Genomic DNA, 22,678 nt, shown 5'->3' with positions numbered 1-22,678 from the left:
GAAGCCTTGCTATAGACATTGCTTTTGTTAAAACTTACTTGCTGTTGTGGATTGGCAGAGACTGAATATAAAGGGGGAAGGGCACTGGAGACATGTTTTATATCTTTGTAGTGGAGTTTTTTTGGAACTACCGGGAAGAGGTTACATGGCCCTTAGCCTAGTGCTTTTTCTTGCCAAATAAATTGAATTGAATTGAAAAAAAAAAAGAGCCCAGCCCGGTCCGATCTAGTTGTTTTGATTTTCCTATTTTTTTTAGTTTGCACAACAGGGTGTCTGCAGGTTGGAACAAGTGCAATTTTAGACTATTTTTGACCTTTTTTAAACCATTGTGGGTTACATTTAAGACCTTCATGAAGTATTAAAAATAAGAAAAAAACAGACCCAGATGCATTCAAGTGACATTTATTGTCATTGAAACAAACACAGACTACAAAACGCAACATTTTCATTTTTTCTCAAAATAATGCCTACTTAAAATGCTGAACGTTGAAGATTTAATGCAGTATTTTACAGCTAATATAAAAACACAACTTACTTTGACCTCCTTCATCAAGTCATTAGCCGTGGCATGGCCCATGAACTGAGATCCAAGGTATCTGGAGTGTACCTGGCCGTCCTCCCAGTACCGTATGTGAAGGTCCAGTTGTTTCTTTTTTGTTGCACAGCTGAAACTTTCGTCAAACATGATCACAAATGGCCCAGACACCTTTGGTATTAGATCGTTCTTGACGAAAGCGGCCACACCAAATCGGACGATATAGGCGGTCTTGTCTCTTCCGCACTGGAATGTTGTCGCGATCGTCGAGTCGGGAAACATTAGTTTGAACACTTCCCCGATGTTTTCGTTTGCTCTGTATGACTGGTGTTTCGCCACGGTGTTCAGTGCCCACAAAACTTCTGCCTTCATCATTTGTGTCGAGCCCATTGGGTTGCGTATGTCATTAGAAGTATCATTTGTGAATATGTCTGCCAACGAATAGAACTGGGCAATTCTACGAGACTCACGAGCTGATTTCAGAGAGGCCTGGTGTTTATTGGATTTAACGTGGGATTCGAGTGCCTTTAGTCCCAGGGTCCCGAGTTTCAATGGTCTTTTGCACAACGTTCAGTACGGCTCAGTGTCATTGTCAGGAACACGTTTGAGCCAGTCCGCAAAATCCTGTCCTCCGAGCCAGCAATCATTAAATCTGCATTTACTCATTGCTTATATTTTGTCCAACTGCCATCCGTCTTGCATTACTCGACAACTATTTGCGCCTCGCGCCAATATCCTGTGACGACCTACACACTCCCGCTTCACGTCTGTAGTTTTATTGTGCTTTCCGCTAACAGTGATTTCCGCTAACAGAACTACAAGGACAATAAGCCACCAAAAAAACGGAATGGCGTGATAAATAGACGCAAGAAAAATATGTATTCTACATCGATATTTTGCACTTTCGCACTAGGTCTTTAATGACCCAAATGAGATTTTTGACTTGCAGTGGAAAATATCTCGGTATTTTAGACTTTTTTAGGCCTAAAATTGAAAATGTCTATTTTTAGACTTTTTAAGACTCTGCGGGCACCCTGACCAAATAAACCCTTTAAAATTGGTCAAAATGTAACAATTTTGTATGAAAGATGTGAGGAGACAAACAAAAATAAGAAAATCATAAGGACATGATTTATTAATGTCTTAAAATAAATGAAGCATGTGAAAATGTGCCCTGCGCCGCTGAAATATTTCCCTCAAATAACAAACATTGTCAAGTCAACTTTGGAGAAGATATGTCTGCCCCTCCTCCAGGCCAACAGAGGGCAGAAAAGAAAACCCAAATCAAAGTCACCTCGCCTCATTTCCTGCCTGAGATCATAGGGCATGAGCCAGGATATAAAAATTCAGATTCAGGCCTTGAAAGTAGACAGGCGAGAAAGGAGCAAGGAATACCCTTCAGACCCGATCACACGCAACTGGTAGGATAAAATAAGTACCACCTAGATGCCAGCTGATTGATGCTTAATTTGCTTCTCACAACCTTAAGTTGCATTCTTTGTATTTTCCCTTAACTTGGATTACTCTTATGACCTATCTCTGTAAAGTGAATATTTGTGTGTGATTTACTCCATCAGTTAATGTACCCATTCACATCCACTCTATCATTTCAACGCTCTCCTGCTTTTCTGTAGTAAATTCAAGATGCTATTAGTAAACTCAAGAGCAACACTTTGATCACCATAGTAACGTGAAACTTGAATGATGTCACATGCTTCCTTCTTTCCCCCTTTCTTTAAGGTTTTCAACCTAACCACTTCCTATCACCATAAACTTCAATAAAATTGTAAACTGGAAGGATTTGAGTTGTTCCTGCGTTGATAAGATCGGGGCCCCTTTTCAAGTTTGGGGCAAAATTTGAAGAAAGTAGAGATAACTTGACAAACATGAACAAACTTATTTGACCCCTCGATTTTGGACAACAAACTGTTCGGATTGGGAACACCTTGTTATTGGTCTTTTTTTTTTTAAATGAATATGCATTGAACTCAAAGGTTTGTAGGGTCAATAGGCGAATGAAAAAACAGAGTTACTTCAATACACCAATCAAAACAATCCTCCCATTAATGTATAATGTTGAAGATGCTATAATTTTTTTCGTACTCAAATAAATAACTAAACGTGCTTCGTTCATATTCAAATTCCTTATTTGTCACCAGTGAACAATAAGAAGACAATAGAATGATACAAAAATCATGTAAGCTAAAAAAAATAGGGAAAAATACAAAAGATTCTTCTGTGGATGTTTAAGCTTGGCTTGTGTGTCATTGACCACAAATTGAGCACAAAAAATGGTTTTTCACCTGTGTGGGTTCTTAGGTGTTTTTTAAGGTTCCTTTCCGTGTAAATGTTTTACCACAAAATGAGCAGGAAAATGGTTTTTCACCAGTATGGGTTCTTGTGTCTATTTAAAATTCCCTTCTCTGAATAGCTTTTACCACAAACTAAGCATGAAAATGTTTTTTCAACCTTCTATGGAACCACCGTAGAGAGCATCCTGGCGTACTGCATCACAGTGTGGTACGCTAGAAGCACGGCGGCAGACAAAAAGGCCATGCAGAAAGTGATTAACACTGCCCAGAGGATTGTCGGCTGCTCTCTGCCCTCACTGGAAGACATTGCCAGCCCTCGTTACCTCAGCAGAGCCAGGAACATCATAGAGGACCCATACCACCCTGGTTACAATCTGTTCTAGCTGCTGCCCTCTGGTAGACGCTATAGGTCCCACAAAGTACGGACAAATAGGCTTAAAACAGTTTTTCCCCACATCCATCAGAACTCTAAATTTGCGGTAACACAACACACATTCCCTTCTGGGGTAATATGAAAAGATGTTTGTGTGGTGATCTACCTCCTACTAGCTGACTGAAGGTAAGTGAAAGACAGTGAGATTTAAGTGACCTGAATCCATAACAGCAGAATTCCAAATTACAAGTCCGTAACTATCACTTATTTAGGTCTTTTGCCGAGTAAACGCACCTTATGGAGAAGCACTACCAATTTCGTCATACGCAGTTTCCGGGTGTGATGACAAGTAGGCTTTTGTTGTTGATGATGACGACAGGGCCTACTATGAAGACCCGAATAATAGTAGGCACTGGAATAATAGTAGGGAGTGGAAAATTCCAAATGAATCAATAATAGTAGGCACCGGAATAATAGTAGGCAGTGGAAAATTCCAAAAATAATGAATATTAGTAGGCACGAGATAATTAGTGTCTAAACAGATTCGATGCATCAAACTCTACCAGTGGCAATTGCACGTTCTTACTAGTACTACATACCTGTCAACTTATACGTTTTTCCCGTATTTTATACGTTTTTTGATCATTTCAAATTGTGTACGCCGTATAACAACTTTTGTACGGGATTTTTTTTAAAGTACGTTTTTTGTAAAACGGATCTCGTTTTACGCATTTTGGCTCTAATCCGGATCGTCTCGGTCACTGGTAGCAGACGAAAACGTCATCGTCAACTGCTAATATTGTCATGCTTTAAGCATGATATGCGCACACGCATTCCCCTTTCACACGAAACAGGAAATGATTAAATCATTTCCTGTTTCGTTATTTAAGCAGCTATGAGTCATAGCGCTTGGGTCCGAATACATTCACGGTCGCGTCACGACAACGCGGCGCGACCATAACACTTTTACATGCACCCTATGTGAGTAAATATGTGCCGCGTTGCATTTGTACGGTTTTCTATTGCTTAATACGGGGAATTCCAATCATTAATACGGGGAGGAATTGGCCCAGGTTGACAGGTATGGTACTAGTACGTTAGTAAAAACAGCACGTGTGCTTTACACGTAGAAAGTTAATGACAGAACAATGTTGCTGCTGCACGGACTTAATTGAGGCAAAAATTAATAATCGTAGGCACCCGAATAAGAATCGTAGGCATGCGAAAATTTGAGTTGAAAAAATAATCGTAGGCATACGATTATTCGGGTCTTCATAGTATGTCCGATTATTATTATTATTATTAAAAGTTTCTTCACTGGTGATGGTAGGCCATTAAACTTTGCCCAAATCTTTTTTGAGCAGGCTCTTGTATGCTTTAGATTTTAATTTAGATACAATGCTTTCACCAAAAGAGAGGCATTAAAAAAACATTATCTTTTATTCTATTAATTTGGGGATTAGTGACTTTGAACTACAGTCATACCTCTACTTACAAATGCCTCTAAGTACGCAATTTTCAGGTTACGATTTTTTTTATATGCAAATGAGTGACTCGAGATACGAAAAAGATCCAAGTTGCAAAACTGGGCTCTCATTGGCTGTCTAACAACCACTATCCGTGTTTCAAGATTCTCTCTTATATACCTGTCCACCTCGACTAAATCATCCCCTTATTAATGATTGCAATTCCCTTTATCAAGTGTTATGTCATTCAAACATGTAGCCAAAAATGGAGGGGAGTAGCAGGAATTATTCTTGAACGCCTCTGGAGGCCGCTCGCGCTTTGCGTCATCAAGAAAAATACATTGTTTGTGATAAGGATACAATAAAAGGAAGCTACTGTTTTCTGCCGTTGTTAAGTATTAGCACGCGTTGAGACTCATTCTTCCCCCCTAGAGTGGTCACATTTAAATAGAAATATTATTTGTTACGTCTTCCTTCGACGTGTGAATTCATGAAACGAACGCTAAAATTGTGTCATGTCAATCGAATACCTTGAAGAGAATACTATATGGAAATAAAAAATGAACCCACCTTCTAGTCTATGAAGAACAACTTTCGCCTGCTTTACTTTGCAAAGTGTCGAGTGCTGGTGAGGTGAAGGCTCCTGTTTGACGTCAAAAAGTTCCTCCAGGAACTTTGCCGGTTTTGTTTTTGCGGACATTTCCAAACGTGAATTCTGATGGCGGCGGCTTTGATAGCTGCTAGCTAAGCTAAGTTAAAGCATAAACAAGCTATTCGACGACTTGTTCCTTTGATAGTTTCTAGCCAAGCAAAAGCATAAACAAGCACTTCGACAGCTGCTAACTAGGTTAACATAAAATAACCCGGACACTTCCAACAGGTCCTTCGAATTGTTTCTTTGCTAGCTAAATTGAGCTAAATCATAAACAAGCTCTTCGACGACTTGTTTCTGTGATAGCTGCTAGCTAGGCTAAGCTAAAGCAGGTTTTGCTGATAAATAGTGATGGAACGAGCGACGCTGGTGCGTCAGCACTGTGCCGATAGCTCAAGAGAGAAAGCCCGTATTGGGGCGTGTATAGCTTTAAGAAAGAATCACGTGACTGATACAGGAAATGTATCGTTTCGCCAAAGTGTGATAATAGTTTAAAGAAATAAACTGTATCAAAGTGTCGTGGGTCTGTTGGAAGGAGTTTTACGTAATTATGGCTCGTTCTAAGAAGTTTTCCCCCGTGTGGAATCATTTTGATCGTGTGACGCCAAATAAACTAATTACTGTTATTTCATAGGATTTAACAGTTAACAAAAATGTGGACATACGTTTTTTTTACCTATCAATTCCGTTTGGATTTGTTTTTACCTGCAATGATTTTATAACTACTACGGGGGTCACTATTGGGTGACAACACAGTGTCGTCAGTGTGTCAATAAAATCCTTGAGGTAGCATCGTCCCAGCACTATGGTATATATCAAAGGGTTTTAATTAAAGACACCAAAAGCAAATTGAAAACATATAGGCCCAGAATCCAAAATTACAAACACCCCAAAAAAGAGGTAGAACGCAAGAAGAAATGAACAAACAAACGGATCTTGAATGCCCAGATATGGGTTAACGAGACATGGAAAAACAGGTGGGTGACACACAGGTGAAAGCCATGGACAATCACAACAAAAACTTTCAAGCCATCAATATTTTTTTTAACTTATGATTATATATAATATTGAGTAAATTCAGTGGTGGCCCGTGCATTTCACACTTAGGCCTTCAGTAGTGCTGTGTGTGAATCAATCCAACCCTCAATAAGTATTTTATGGCTATAAAACCTTCAATGCAGCTACAGCTGCAACACATAAAAATAATCAATAATAACCTAAAAAAAAGAAATATTATTTAGAAAAATAGACATTTTACTCACCAAAAATTATTTTTATTTATACACAATGTATCATCCTTTCTTTTCTCAAGAATATTTCAATTACTCTGTGGTACAGATTACACGTGTGTTTCAGGTCCATCAAGAAGTTATTTTCTATTGCCATCAAAGCTAATGCTGACAGTCGAGTCTGTCCTGTTGTATTTCTGGCATAAGTTTTGATTCTGTTTCGGGCTGAAAATATCCGTTCGACAGAAGCAGTGGACACGGGGATGGTCACTGTCAAACCCACTAATGTGTACAGCCGCCCCATGCTCTCACTCAGATTTTTCTGCTGAAGGAAGTCAATGAGATCAGTGGGAGATTTTCCTGTAATATCATCTATGGCATACATTACAATCAGTTCTGTTCTTAGCCGACCGATGCAGATCGAAAAGTGTACCGTGGCTCTCTGCGTTAAGATGGAGAAGGCTGCATATGGTAAAGTTTTCTGGTATTCCCAAAACTTCTGCGAGCCGAGGAGGGAGAGAAACATCAGTCTTTCGTGTTCTTGAAATCTGGTCCGCGTCTGGCAAGTAATATTGTCCAGAAACCTGTCATGGAGTTGGTGGTAGTGCACGCGAGAATCTTGCGCTTGACCTCTTCGTGCGCTTGGAGCACCCGCACTGCGTTCAGTGGCCTCGTAGATTTCCTCATATCGGCTCCTCTCACGCTCAACTGTGTCACAAAACTCCTTTACTCTTGCAGGACAAAACTGTATATCCAGTTAGTTGTTCGGTAGTATTGAAAAAAGCACGTCTGAATGCTTAAAAATTCCATTAAATGGGTGAAGCAAAAAAATCTACGTAGGATTGTTATGTCATTTTGTCCTAAGGCTTTATTATCCTAGGTTTCAAAATAATACAAATTATGTGCTACAAAGTTTAACTGTTTGAAGCAGAAAACTTTTGTTGTGGGTCAAATCCATTAAGTATCATCGGCGGACAATATTTCAAAGATTTTATATATAGACACTCCTCAACTTACGAACGCAATTGGTTCCGAGCGATTGTTCATAAGTTGAATTTGTTTGTAAGTTGATTTAGTGCTATATTTTGTATTATAATTTATGTTTAAGGCCTATATAAGTATATTGAAGGTTTATATAAGTGCATTTGTATGTTTAAGGCTTGTATAAGTAACACGCATTGGTTTGTACTGAAAAAAAAAACATTTAATAAAATGGAGAGAATATGTACAGTACTGTAGAGAGAGAGATAGATTTATGTATTAGAAACTGGCCAGAAGAAGCGACCTAATGACGATTGCAGTTTTCTTCTTTTTTTCATCATAAATGATGCAGTAGCACTGTATGGCATCATTCAATTGATTTGCAAACTTTGTGCAACGTTCAATATTTGGGTCCTGCTGCTCGATCTTTCTGTTTATAAATGGTACTGAATGTGCAACGCTCACGACTTTCTGACGCGCATCAAGCTTCGTTATTATTGCCACTCGTTTCAAATGAAATGGCTTGCCTCTTCCTTGCAACTCCCTCAATAGAAGCCTTTAGCTTTTTACCAACCATATTCAATATTGGATGCATGAGATATTTAATGATACAAATGAAAAAGGTTCTTTGCACACTGGAGATACATTCACGCACTTCCGCATTGCAACGAAGAAGGTAGATGCTGGGTGAGCTGAGCTCTCACAGCGCCAGGCGTCGGTATTAGCGGCGGAAAGAAGTACTACTCCGAAAAAGACGCGAAATACAAAATTGGACTTGCGAACATTTTTGGACTTAAACGCAATTTGCAGACATGTTCGTATGTACCATTGTTCGTAAGTTGAATGTTCGTAAGTAGGGGAGCGTCTGTATACAGTTGTGGTCAAAAGTTTACATACACTTGTGAAGAACATAATGTCTTGGCTGTCTTGAGTTTCCAGTTATTTCTACAACTCTGATTTTTCTCTAATAGTGATTGGAACAGATACTTCTTTGTCACAAAAAACATTCATGAAGTTTGGTTCTTTTATGACTTTATTATGGGTTAACAGAAAAAGTGATCAAATCTGCTGGGTCAAAAATATACATACAGCAGCACTAATATTTGATAACATGTCCCTTGGCCATTTTCACTCAATTAGGCACTTTTGGTAGCCACCCATAAGATTCTGACAAGCTTCTGGTTGAATCTTTGACCACTCCTCTTGACAGAACTGGTGCAGTTCATTTAAATTTGATGGCTTTCTGACATGCACATGTTTCTTCAGCATTGTCCACAAGTTCTCAATGGGGTTTAAGTCAGGACTTTGGGAAGGCCATTCGAAAACCTTAATTCTAGCCTGATTTAGCCATTCCATTTTGATGTGTGTTTGGGGTCATTGTCCCTTTGGAACACCCAACTGCGCCGAAGACCCAATCTTCAGGCTGACGACTTTAGGTTATCTTGAAGAATTTGAAGGTAATCCTCCTTCATTATCCCATTTACTCTCTGTAAAGCACCGGTTCCATTGGCAGCCAAACAGCCCCACAGCATAATACTACCACCACCGTGCTTGACGGTAGGCATGGTGTACTTGGGGTTAAAGGCCTCACCTTTTCTCCTCCAAACATATTGCTGGGCATTGTGGACAAACAGCTCGATTTTTGTTTCGTCTGACCACAGAACTTTCCTCCAGATGGTCTTATCTTTGTCTATGTGATCAGCAGCAAACTTCAGTCAAGCCTTAAGGTGTCGCTTTTGGAGCAAGGGCTTCCTTCTTGCACGGCAACCTCTCAGTCCTGCCAGTGTGGCTCCTCATATGTCTTTTCGAATTAGACTTTTTCCCAAAGGTTTTCCCACACTGAGAGCATTGCAGCCACTGGGATTTTTCTTAAGAACTTCATCGTCATGAAGCACGTTGTCACCATCTGGTGGAGGAGCAATGACATTGTCTGCTTGCATTCCTTCTGCTGAGCTGCAGTTCACAGTCTGCGTCGCTCTGTTGGCCCCGCCCAGATTATCTTCCCTGCTGAATGGCTCACCAGTTGACCCGGTGACATTTTGCGTGTCCTTTTTTATTGGAGATTGCCCTTCTCTCTTGTGCTGTTGCTGAGGTAACTCTGGCTCCTCCTCTTTAATTTGGGGCCATGCTGAGGCGTTTGCAGACTCCGCCCCTTCGCTGGCCACGCCCAGATCATCCCTTTTCACGGACACACATGGTGACCAGGTGAAATGATCGTCCTCTTTTTTGATTGGAAGTTGCTCATCTCTCTTTTTTTTGTTGAGGGAACCCTGCAAAGACACGAAGATAAATGATGAAACATTTTCCAATTCAAATGACTGAATTCCTTGTTCACAGAAATGAAACCAAACGGAAGAGGGCGCCATACATTCATTTCGTCACCATGCAGTACTTACCACTGTAGTATTCTATCAACAGCAAAATGTGCTAAAACTGTTTTTTGGGTGTATTTCTACAAAGAAAACGAATAGTGGGGAGTAAAGTATCTTCACAGGTGATGGTAGACCCTTAAAATTTGCCCAAATCTTTTTTGGTGCCTTTTAATTGAAAACATTCTCTTTTATGTTTAAGATTTTAATTCAGTTACAGTGGTACCTCTACATAAGTAGCTCGAACGAACGTTGCCTGTTGAAATGAACTAAAAACAAATTAATTCGTTCCAACCCTCTGAAAAAACACCAAAAACTGGATATTGGATTGGAAAAAAATGTTTTATTTCTTCTAATTCGCCATCTATTAACAAAGTAACACATAACTAGTGGTTTAATAGTAATAAAATGTGTTTAATAGAACTAAAATTAGACGGATTTCGCGGAGGGGAGAGACAGACGGACAGAGAGAAAGGGGGGCTTTCCACGGCAATGCACTCGTAACAGAACAAACACATTTAATTTAACTTGGATTAATATATACAGACACAAACATACATTCAATGTAATTTTACACAAAACTGAGTTCTATTTTTTTTTTTTTACATTTGTTCTCCGGGTTGACTCCACCCGGACGTTCAGCAGGAGTTTTTAAAAGGAACGCGTCAAGGGTTGTCTGTATTTGCCTTCCCTTCAAAATATTTGGAAAATGACGCGCACAAATGTCCTCACAATACGATAACGCGCGACCACTTGCCAGCTTGTCAGGGTGCCTCTTTTCTACAAAAACCGAAAACTCTTGCCACTTCGCTAGCATGTCCTTGATATCCTTTGTAGCCAGGGGGTCCCCATCTTCCACCTCCTCCTCGCTAATGAGTTCCCGCAACATATGTTCACTCTTCTGGAGCTCGATAAAATCATGTGTCATGAGTTCTTCGTGGTGCTTGGCGTTCAGGTCATTCGCATCTGCCTCGGGTTAGGGTTAGGAATTTCCAAGTGTCATGATATCATCCATGAGAACGAGTTCATCATGTACAGCAGGGGCTGCTGTTTCAAAGTCTCTCTCAGCGGAAGCTGGCCACAAATTTTTCCATGCTGAATTAAGAGTTCGTTGTGTGACACCCTGCCATGTATTGTTAATAATTTTCAAGCAATGGACAATATTAAAGTGCTTTTTCCAAAATTCACGAAGGGTTAGGTTCTTGTCATCTGTCACATTGAAGCATTTCTTGAATAAATACTTGGTGTACAATTTCTTAAAATTTGAAATCACTTGTTGGTCCATGGGCTGGAGGAGTGGCGTGGTGTTGGACGGTAGATAGAGGACCTTGATGAATTTATATTCATCCACAATTTCCTCTTTGAGACCAGGAGGGTGACCAGGGGCATTGTCGAGGACCAGGAGACATTTCATTGGCAGGCTTTTCTCTGTCAAATACGTTTTGACTGCCGGACCAAAGCACAGATGAACCCATTCTGTGAATAAATGACGTGTAACCCAAGCTTTAGAATTAGCGCACCACATCACTTGTATGTTTTCTTTCGAGATGTTTTGTCTCTTGAAAGCACGCGGGCTCTCTGCATTGTACGCCAGCAGCGGCTTAATTTTACAGTCACCGCTACCATTGGCACACAAGGCTAGAGTTAAGCGGTCCTTCATAGGTTTATGCCCCGGTAGTGCCTTCTCCTCTGCCACGATGAATGTCCACCTGGGCATCTTCCAAAAAAGACCAGTTTCGTCACAGTTGAACACTTGTTGGGGGATGTAACTTTCCTGGGTGATAATCGAGGCAAATGTCTTGATAAATTCCACCGCGGCTTTCGAATTGGAACATGCTGCTTCCCCGTGTCTATTTACTGAGTGTATTCCAGATCTTTTTTAAAAATTTTCGAACCAGCCATGACTCGCTTTAAAGGGTTCTGAAGGTGTTGAAGATCCCCTTTTCAGATCCTTTCGTTGTAATCAAATCCATGTAAATTCCGCTGGCTTTTTCACATCTAGTTGACTCGGTCACGCTATCTCCTGCTAACTGCTTATCTTTTATCCACAATAAAAGAAGGCTCTCCATCTCGTCATGAATGTCACTGCACCAGCGGGAAATTATAGTTAGTCCTTTGGAAGGTCTCTTCTCCTTAATTGCGTCCTTCTGCTTCAGGATGGTGCATATGGTTGACGTATTCCTCTCGTATTGCTGAGCAAGCTCAGTGACACGTATCCCACTCATATTTTTCAATTATTTCACGCTTAATGTTGATTGTCAACGTTTGCCTTTTCTTTGCACAACTCTTCATTCCACCTATTTGCTTTGGATCCATTATTGTTCACTTTGTATTATGCATTGACTAACGGGGGGAAAAACACAGGTAAATGCAAGCTCCGCCCAGTGCTTGTAGATATCTGTTATACACAAAAGAGACGCGGCAAAAAAGTGCGCTACAATGATAAACAGCCTCTTATGTCTTAGCCACCTGGCTTTCTCGCATCTCGAAATTTTTCTCTATCTAGAGATAATTATTTGCTCGAAATTTTCTTTGTATCTCAAAATGCTCGTATGTAGGGGTCCTCGTATGTAGAGATACCACTGTACAATGCTTTCACCAAAGGGGAAGCATTAAAAAAGCATTATCTTTTATTCAGTAGCTAGTCTATCATTATTTGGGGGATTTCTATTTAAAGAAACCATCAAATATTTCCTTTTTTTGGTTTTTCATATAAAGAGAAAAATATTATTTGAATTAAATTAAAAAAGCAAAATGGTTTAATCCCTTATTTTTACATGTTTGTTATTTTTATATTATATTTTTATCAAAACAAAACAACTCAAAATTAGATTTTTTAATTAAAAACGTTTGTTTTTTTTCAAGAAAAAAATAGTGGGTGAAAGAGTACCTTATTCAATTTATTTATAATTACAGCAGGCCACACCACGGAGCGGCAGCAGGCCAGATTTGGCCCTTGGGCCGCAACTTTGACACCTTTGTTTGAACGCTGCTCTCATTGTTGTTTAGTGCATCTGCATCTTCAGTTTTTGCATTTTAAATTTACAGCATGTAAGTAAGTGTTGTTACTCAAGCATGCAGCCAACAATGGAGGGCGAGTAGCAGGAATGACTCTTCAATGCCTCTGGGGGGCGCTCGCGCATTGTGTAATAACGAAAAATACTGTGTGATAATTATACAATAAGAGGAAAGCTACGTTTTTCTGCCGTTGTTAAAGGATAAACAGGTTGAGACTCATTCTTTCCGTCCTAGAGTGGTCACATTAAAATAGAAATAGTATTTATTACGTCTTTCTTCAAACGGCGCTAGTGCGAATTCATGAAAAAGTACTAACACTATAATAATTTTACGTCAATAGAATACACCTTTAGGCCTTTTTTCCCTTAAACATTAAAGATGGAACATGGAAATAAAAAGTCTAGTCCAGGGGTCCCCAAACTTTTTCCTGTGAGGGCCACATAACTTTTCTCTTCTCTGATGGGGGGCCGGTGTCAGTTTGTAACAGAAAAAGTGTGACGATCGTAGGGGAGCTTAAAAAAATTATTGTTTTCCAGAAAGCCACACAACCAAATAACCCTTTCCAGGTTCTTTACAGAAAAAAAGTCAGGAAGCAAATAATAACACTATTAATGAAATAAATAATAACTAAATAACCCTCTCTGAGTTCTTCACAGGAAAAAAACAGGAAATAAATAACACTATTTATGAAATAAATAATAACTAAATAACTCTCTCTGGGTTCGTCATAGAAAAAAAAGCCATGGAACATTAACTTTCTGTTGTGCCATGCACAATCTTAACAGATAAAAGTTCAGCTCAGTAGTCAGAGCAGAATCTCTCTGACACATATGAGCAGTCTCTTAAAATTCTTGTTTCTTCCTTATAATCCTTTTGTAGGTTCCAATAGGCTTGTAGACACCGCTGTTTGCAGCTCTCTCTCATCAACTTCCCTGTGAAAACCACAAAGGAAGCAGGTTGAGAAACTGAACTAAGTGAAACCGCACCTACACAGCACATTACATTTCACTACCAGTATGGTTGTAAAGATGGATTTTATCCCAGTAGATTTTATTATGATTATATTTGTTTATGCTCAGAATGACTCAATCAAGTCAGAAAAGTGAGCTTACCTATGTATGTTCATCAGTGTGAACTGTGGGCCTGCATCTGGCTGGTGAGAAGTTGAATATCAGGTTCCATTCTAGTTACAGCCAGTCTCAAGCACTGATGCAAATGTTCATCTGTCAATCTTGATCTCATCGGAGTTTTCAGCAGTTTCTTTCTCGCAGATATACGTGTTGCCAAAAACTGTGGACATTTTCATTGCGTGTTTTTGGATGTTTGGATATGTGTCGTTTGGGAGGGCGGCATAGAAGTCAATGAGACTGTTGGGCTTGAATGCGTCTTTCAGAACATCACAGTTTTGTAACTCAGCCAACTCAAACTGATATGAAGGCTGGGCTTCATCAATGTCGGCAACAAAGGGGTTCTGAAAAAGACGGATTTCTTTTGCATGAAAATGTAGTTCAGTGAATCGCACACCGAACTCCGCCTTCAGCATTTCCAGTGCTTCCACGCACTTTTCAGCTGGGAACGGAACCGCTGGGTTCTCTGTCGACAGGTTTTGGGTAGCAGGAAGATGGACAAAGTTGCGCTTTTTCACTTGTTCCAAAAGCAGCGCTATTTTCACCTCAAATGCTTTTGTGTGTGAATACATGCCGCAAATGAGTTTCCCTTCGCCTTGTAGCTGCAAGTTAAGGCTGTTAAGTATTTCTGTCGCGTCTGTTAAAAATGTGAGGTGCCATCTCCATTCTGGGTCGATCAGCTCTGGGACCGTTTTGTCTTTTAAATGAAGAAATGCGTTAATTTCAGGCAGCAGCTCGTAAAAACTCCTCAAAACTGCCCCTGCTCAGCCATCGGACCTCTGTGTAGTACAGCACATCTCCGTGCGTAGACTCCAGTTCAGACAGGAATTCTTGGAACTGCCTGTGTTTAAGTCCCTTTGCTCTGATGAAGTTTATGCACGACACCACAACCTTCATTACAGAATCCCATATCAACACTTTGCAGCACAGTGCTTGCTGGTGAATTAGGCAGTGGACTCGTAGCGGGGCGGTGAGACCCCTTTTTTCCAACTCCCGGTTCATGCGTCCTATTATACCGCGAGTTTCGCCCACCATGCTAGGAGCCCCGTCAGTCATGATCAGTGTTCCCTCTAAGCTGCGCGCGTGCGCAATTGCGCACTACTCTCGTCTTCTCTGCGCAGCAGCAATCATATGGCGCGCAGTAAAAAAAAAAATCGGATTTTTTTATTTATTTAATTTTTTTTTTTATTATTATTTTTTTTTTACCCCTTTCCCCATGATGGCGCCGTTTAAGCGGCAGACAGTGGCAGTAGCTCTGTCCACTTATGTTTTTCGTGTTTTACAGCATGTTTTACATGAAAAATGGACAGGTCGGACAGGTCGCCGAATGGACGTTCCGCCGAACGTCAACCGTCAAACGTCCGTCGGCGAAACGTCTTTAGGCGAATCATCCGAGTACCGATGATGTCGCTCACACTGGTACTCAGTGCGCTCAGGGAGGTTGACTTTCTGCTCAGACCAACGAAAAATTAGAGGGAACATTGGTCATGATGCTAGCTAGCTTTGACCAGTCCAGGTCCAACTTCTCCATGGTTTGACACACTTTGTCAAAAATATCCTCTCCCGTTGTGGTCCCTTTGAGACTTTGGAGGGCTACCAGATCCTCGCATATCTCAAAGTTTGCGCTAACTCCACGAATAAAAATGAGCAGTTGCGCTGTGTCTTGCACGTCCGTGCTTTCATCCAGTGCTAATGAAAAAAAGTCAAATTCTTTCATCTTTTGCTGCAGCTGGGCATATACATTACTCCCGATTTCTTCAACGCGTCTGGTGATTGTACTCGCCGACAGACTTACGGCATTAAATGCATCTTTCTTCTCGGGACACACCTCCTCCGCGACAGCATCCATACATTTCTTAACAAACTCTCCGTCAGTGAAAGGCTTACCGTTGCTTGCTATCAGTTTAGCAACCCGAAAGCTGGCCCGAACGGATGCCTGGTTCAGCTGAGCTTGGCGTACAAATGCATTCTGCTGAGATAAAAGTCCACCTTTTAGCTTTGAGAGTTTGTCTGCTCGTATTTGGCCTTGCACGCTATCGTACTTGTCTTTGTGACGGGATTCATAGTGCCGGCGAAGATTGTATTCTTTGAATACTGCCACCGTCTCTTGACAGATGAGACAAACAGCCTTTTCATTGCATTGAACAAAAATAATCATTTGTCCACTGCAGGTTAAATACCCTGCATTCTGAATCAATTTTTCTCTTAACTAAGTTTTCGCCATTATTCCGTTCTCAAACAGGTTCAGGTTGCACAGTTTTTATATGCTTGAATAGCATCGCAATAGCGATGGTCCCAGGGCTCCGCCCTCACCTGCGATCGTCCAGATGTCTCGCTAACACTCTGCATGCACATGGAACGGTGGACGTGCCCGCGTGCATTAAAGGGAAACACTCTCCCCGCGTTTGTCATCAAAGAAGCAATGCGAAGCCCCGCTTCACTGGGATGATTTGTGGGCTCAGCAGGGGTGCAATGAACCAAACACAAGATTAAAACGTCCCAGTCTTCAAGGCCAAATAGGAAAAAAATCCAATAGCGTCTCTGGTATTGTTCAGAGGGCCGGTCCAAATGTGCCGGCGGGCCGGATCCGGCCAGCGGGCCGTAGTTTGGTGACCCCTGGGATAAAGGCTGTCTTTCCCCGATTGGGACCGCTGTCGGATTGTGACCAATCGCTACTACGCATGCACGACTAACGTAATTTCCTTTTTCGGGATGAGAGCTAGACAAGTAGAACATGATTTGAGTTAAAATACAAATAAGATACTACATGATCAGTGTGGGTCAAGTCAAAAGGGTTATAGACGAGTGGAAGGATAAATTCGAATACAGAACACAGTCCTGGGGATTTAATTGTTAATTTGGTTTGCAGGGCTGTGTCGACACACCTCTGCTCCATTTGCTCGAATTAGATTCGAGCAGGAAAGCTCGAGCATAACATCTCTTCAAGTCGTCTATGAACAGGGGAAGGAACAAGTCGTCAAGTCATCTCATCTCAAAACTCGTTTATGCTTTGCGACCTACTTTAGCTTAGCCTAGCTAGCATCTGGGTAAGGAACAAGTCTTCAAGTCGACGAAGAACTCGTTTGAAGCTTAGCGACCTACTTTAGCTAAGCCTAGCCAGCAGCTATCAAAAGCACCTCCATCAGAACTCAAGTGTGGAAATGCCCGCTAGAACAAAACCGACAGAGTTCCAGGAGGAACACTCGACAGTTTGCAATGTAACACACGAGAAAGTAGTTATTCACATACCAGAAGGTGGGTTCACTTTTTTATCTACTAATTCCCTTATTGGTAGTTGTAGAAATGCTATTATTTAATTCTCTCAAGTTGACCCAAGAAGGGACAAGCTTGATTTCAAGACAATAAAACAATACAAACAAAACCATGCAGAATAAAAAATGAGAAAAAAGTACAAATTAAAACAATTAATACAAAATAAAACTATTTTCCATTTTTAGATTGTAATGCGAATAAAAACTATAATTTGTCCCTTATTTGTCCCTTGTTTTTTATCAAAAAGCGAAAGATCCTAATCACAATAAGGAAATATTTTAAGTTTCCTTTGTTTTAGGAAAAAGTTCAAATCCAAAAGCAGTTTTGAAACAGCATTTTTCCTCCCGCTTATTTAAATCCAAAAATATTAATTTAGAAAAAGAAATAAAACTGAATGGTGACGCTTAACAATTTTTTTCAGTCAATAAAAAAGACTAACTGTATTTTTTCCTTTTAAGTTAAAAATGATTCAAATAAAAATGTGATGATTCCCGTGACCGGATGATTCGCCTAAAGACGTTTCGCCGATGGACGTTTGACAGACGGACAGGTCGCCGAATGGACGTTCCGCCGAACGTTCATTCGGCCGAACGGCCGTTCGGCCGACAGAATGTTCGGCCGTACGGAGGTTTCGGCGAAACGGGATTCGCGCGCTCGCCCCGCCCCCGGATCGTGTGTGTACAAGTTTTTCAACCTCAGCCCACGGGGCATATACGGCCCGTTAGGATTTTTAATCCGGCCTGCCGAGTAGGTAAAGCATATCCCTACGGTCATCGGAGGGGTTTCTCCCCGGGAACAGTGCTTCGAGGGCGGATTTTAATGGCGCATGCTGAGTTTCATTGTCGAGCTCCGTATATTTCCCGAGTTTGAGCACTTTAAAAATTGGCGGGGGTTCCCCCCGAGCCTATCCGAGAATAGTGCACCGTGAGCGGACTGGGTTGGACGACGCCCCGCTGAATTTCTGGAGCTCCAGAAATTTTTCAAATTTGAGCCCCACACACATCGGAGGGGTTTTTCACCGAGCACAGTGCTCTGTGGGTGGACAGGGGTGACAAATGCCCTACTGGAATCCTGAGCACCATTTTTTTTTTCTAAGTGTGAGCACCACACATCAGCGGGGTTTTTACCCGAGCGTATCCAAAAATACGTCTATATACATCCATTCGCCAAATGACTCAAATGCTCTCAAATTCGGTCAAATCCAGCCGAAAACAGCGTTTAATGATTAAATACAAATAATAGTATTTGTATTTGCGACATCAAATGTCGGATAGGCACTGGGGGAAAATCTGTTGATTTGTGTGGTGCTCATACTTTGAAAAAAAATCTGGAGCTCGAGACTTCAGCGGGGCTTCAGCAACCCATATCCGCCGATGTGTCACTATCCTCGGATACTCTCGGGAAAAAAAACCGCCGATGTGTGTGGTGCTCACACTTAGAAAAATTTATGGAGGTCAGGATTTCAGCGGAGCATCAGCCAACCCAATCCGCTCATGTGTCACTATCCTCGGATACTCTCGGGAAAAAAACCCGCCGATGTGCTCGTACGTGTTTGTAAGGTTTTTTGGGGGTTTGTAAGGGGAATCAGAATCATTTATAAGGGCAGTTTTCGGCAGAGGTTGAAAGGTATGCACTATCCATGTTTCAAGATTCTCTCTTACATACCTGTCCACCTCAACTAAATGTTCCCCTTATTAATTATTGCAATCCCCCTTATTAAGCGATTAAATACCATACAAATGCAATGCGGCACATATATTCACATACACACAAAGGACACAGGTAAAAGTGTAAAATGTAGTACAAGTGGATGGCTTTCAGCCCTGGCAGGAAATGCTCTTGCCGCCATCTGGCAGACGTCTCCCATAATAACGGCCGCGGAGGGAACTAATTCAGCGGAGCAGGGCACATTTTCACATGTTTTTTTAATTTTAAGACATTAATAAATCATTTCCTCATTTTCTCATTGCTTTTTTGCTCACATCTTTAATACAAAATTGGGACGCTATTGCCAATTTTAAAGGGTTTAGTTGGTAGTTGTGTGAGGATCGTGGAACGAATTAGAGAATTTACATATATAGTACACCTCTAATTACGAAATTTTCAAGTTACGAAAAAAGTTCTGGAGCCAATTAATTTTGTTAGAAGTATGACTGTATATCATCTATCTTTGTGTCTTTGCAGGTTTCAGAAATCAGCCCCCCCAATTCGAAGGGGTATTGCCCGAGTTTCCTCAAGACCAAAAGAGAGAAGGGCAACTTGAAATAAAAATGGAGGAAGAAGATGTCACCTGGTCAACTGGTGAGGAGTCTTTTAAGATAGAAGAGGATCTGGGCAGGGCCAGTGGAGGGGCGGAGCCTGCAAACACCTCTGCATGGCCCAAAATTAAAGAGGAAGCAGAGCCGCCTCAACAGCAAAAGAGGGAAGATCAACCTCCAATCAAAAAGGAGGAAGATGTCACCTGGTCATCTGGTGAGCTTTTCAAGAGTGAAGATGATCTCGTAATGGATTTGGTTGCAGATTTACTGTCAAAGCCATTTTCAAGACGGACTTTTCAAGAAAAGCTGGACATCATTAAGAAAGTCCGGTCAACTCCAAAGCTAGCAAGCCGGTTACAACCGGCAAAAGGGTTTGTCCGCCACTTTCAGTTCGCTAACTACGAGCGCTACCCCTGGCTTACGGGCTCCGAGGAACACTGCAAATTGTATTGCTGGGAGTGCTTGTTATTTGTCACCGATCGACATGGTGTTTGGAGCAACACTGGATTTGCAAATTTGACTTGTTTAACTAAAGCAAACGAGACACCAAAGCACTGCCGGACACTTACAACCAACGGTGCTCTCCAAAACTTTTGGGGAAACCCGAGTGGAGTTACAGTTCAGCGAGCAAGTGCGCAGGGAAACGGAGCGCCACAACTAAAAGGTGAAGAAAAATAGGGAAATCTTAAAAAGACTGATAGACTGTGTCATTTTTTTGGGTAAGCAGGAACTTTCATTTCAGGGACACGATGAAAGCGCTGCATCCCCAAACAAAGAAATTATGTAGAGCTTCTTTCTTTCATTGCTGAGAGAAACACAGATTTACATTACCACCTGTCCACTAATAATATGTTTAGTGGGACGTCGGGCAAAATACAAAATGACCTGATCACTGCTATTGCTGAAGTGATGAGGGAAGAGATCAAAAGGGAAGTTGATAAAGCACCGTTTGTCGCTGTTATGGTGGATGAGACGACAGACGCAAGTAACGCAGCGCAGCTCGCACTGGTTCTGCGTTATGTCACGGGCAGAGGTGTCAAGGAGCGGTTCGTCAGATTTGAAAATGTTACCAGTGGGAATCAAGCCAACGACATTGCAGGTCTTATCATCCAATTTTTGGTGGAAAATTAATGTCTGGGTAAAGTTGTGGCACAGTCCTATGACGGTGCAGCGGTCATGTCTTCTGGATTTAATGGGGTACAGGCTAAAGTTAAGGAGAGAGCACCGTTAGCTTTATTCATACACTGCTATGCACATCAGCTTAATTTAGTACCGACTCAGGGGGCCTCAAAGCTTAAAGAAAGCAAAATATTTTTCGCTCACTTTAATAGCTTTGCTGCATTTTTTTTAGATCGCCTCGATGCACACAGCTGCAAGACGAAATCTGCCAGCGGCTTCTCCCTCGTGTGGCACCAACACGGGGGCAGTACACATCCAGAGTGGTCAATACAGTTTTTTAGAAGAAAGATGCTCTCTAAAGGAACTGTTTCATCACATCCTGGAGCATCATGACGAGTACGACGAGGACTCTGTGCGGTGTAATGATGGATTTAAAGCACGTCTGGATGATTTTGAATTTTGTTTTTTGCTTCACACATTTAATGGCATTTTTGAGCATTCAGACGTGCTTTTTTCAATACTACAGAACAACTAACTGGGTGTACAGTTTTGTCTTGCAAGAGTAAAGGAGTTTTGTGACACAGTTGAACGCGAGTGGAGCCAATACGAGGAAATCTACGAGGCCACTGAACGCAGTGCAGGCGCTCCGAGCGTGCGAAGAGGTCAAATGCAAGATCCTTGGGCGCACTACCACCAACTCTACGACAGGGTTCTGGACAATATTATTTGCAAGACGCAGACCAGATTTCAAGACCACGAAAGACTGGTGTTTGTCTCCCTCCTTGACCCGCAGAAGTTTCGGGAATTCCAGAAAACCTTCCCACATGCAGCCTTCTCCAGCTTAACGCAGAGCCATGGAACACTTTTCAATCTGCCTCGGCTAAAAACAGAACTGACTGTTATGTATGCCATGGAGAATTTTGCAGGAAAATCTCCCACTGATCTCCTTGACTTCCTTCAGCAGAAAAATCTGAGTGAGAGCATGGGGCGGCTGTACACATTAGTGGGTTTGACAGTGACCATCCCCGTGTCCACTGCTTCTTTCGAACGGACATTTTCAGTCCTAAATCGAATAAAAAATTATGCTAGAAATACGACAGGACAGGCTCGACTTTCAGCATTACTCTGATGGCGATAGAAAAGAACTTCCTGACTGATATGAAACGCACAGATAATCTGTATGACAGAGTAATTGAAATCTTCTTGAGGAAAGAAAGGAGGATGGACTTTGTGTACAAATAAAAAGGATTTTTGGTGAGGAAAATGTGGCTAAATTCCTAAATATTTCAATTTTATGAAGTTATTATTGATGCATTTTTATGTGTCACAGCTGTAGCGTCAGTAAAGGTTTTTCTAGCCATGAAATAGTTATTGAGGGTTGGATTGATTCAGACATAGCACTACTGAAGGCCTAGGTGTAAAATGCATGGCCTGACACTTTATTTAATAAATACAGATTTAAAGTTCAAATATGTATATTTATTATGGGAGCTATTGAAGAAATTAGATGCGCACACAATACACTCATTTTTTTGAATTATTAATTTATTCATGTAATTAGCACCTACAGTGGTACCTCGAGATACGAGCTTAATTCGCCATCTATTAACAAAGTAACAAATAACTTGTGGTTTAATAGTACTAAAATGTGTTTATTGTACTAAACGGATTTTGCGGAGGGGAGAGAGAGGGACAGAGAGAGAGAAGGTAGAGAGAGAGACTTTTTGCACTGCAACGCACTCGTAACATAACATAAACTAATTCAAATGAACTTGGATTACGATGCAGACACACTCAAAAATAAATTTAATCTAACCTTACACTAAACTTAATTCTAATTTAGTTTTTTATAGCTTTCTTGTCCTGGGTTGGCTCTATTTATCCCGCCCCCACCCTGACTTTCAGATGCAACCTATCGAGGGTTGTTTGCTTATGTCTTCCCTTCAAAATATTCCGAAAATGACGA

The 22,678-nt window shown here is 41.2% G+C and overlaps 1 long non-coding RNA gene across 2 annotated transcripts in view; it reads right to left on the bottom strand.

Annotated features, from left to right (window-relative positions):
• Positions 1–5,727, bottom strand: part of LOC144064154 (uncharacterized) — a 29,427-nt gene extending 23,700 nt beyond the window's left edge. For both annotated transcript variants that reach the window (XR_013296715.1, XR_013296716.1), the window contains exon 1: positions 5,257–5,727. This is a non-coding gene — a long non-coding RNA (uncharacterized LOC144064154). The remainder of the gene's footprint in view (positions 1–5,256) is intronic.
• Positions 5,728–22,678: the final 16,951 nt, after the last annotated feature.

The sequence above is a fragment of the Stigmatopora argus genome, chromosome 19 (genome assembly GCF_051989625.1).
Source record: "Stigmatopora argus isolate UIUO_Sarg chromosome 19, RoL_Sarg_1.0, whole genome shotgun sequence".
NCBI lineage: Eukaryota > Metazoa > Chordata > Actinopteri > Syngnathiformes > Syngnathidae > Stigmatopora > Stigmatopora argus.
This window is presented reverse-complemented; position numbering and strand designations above follow the sequence as displayed.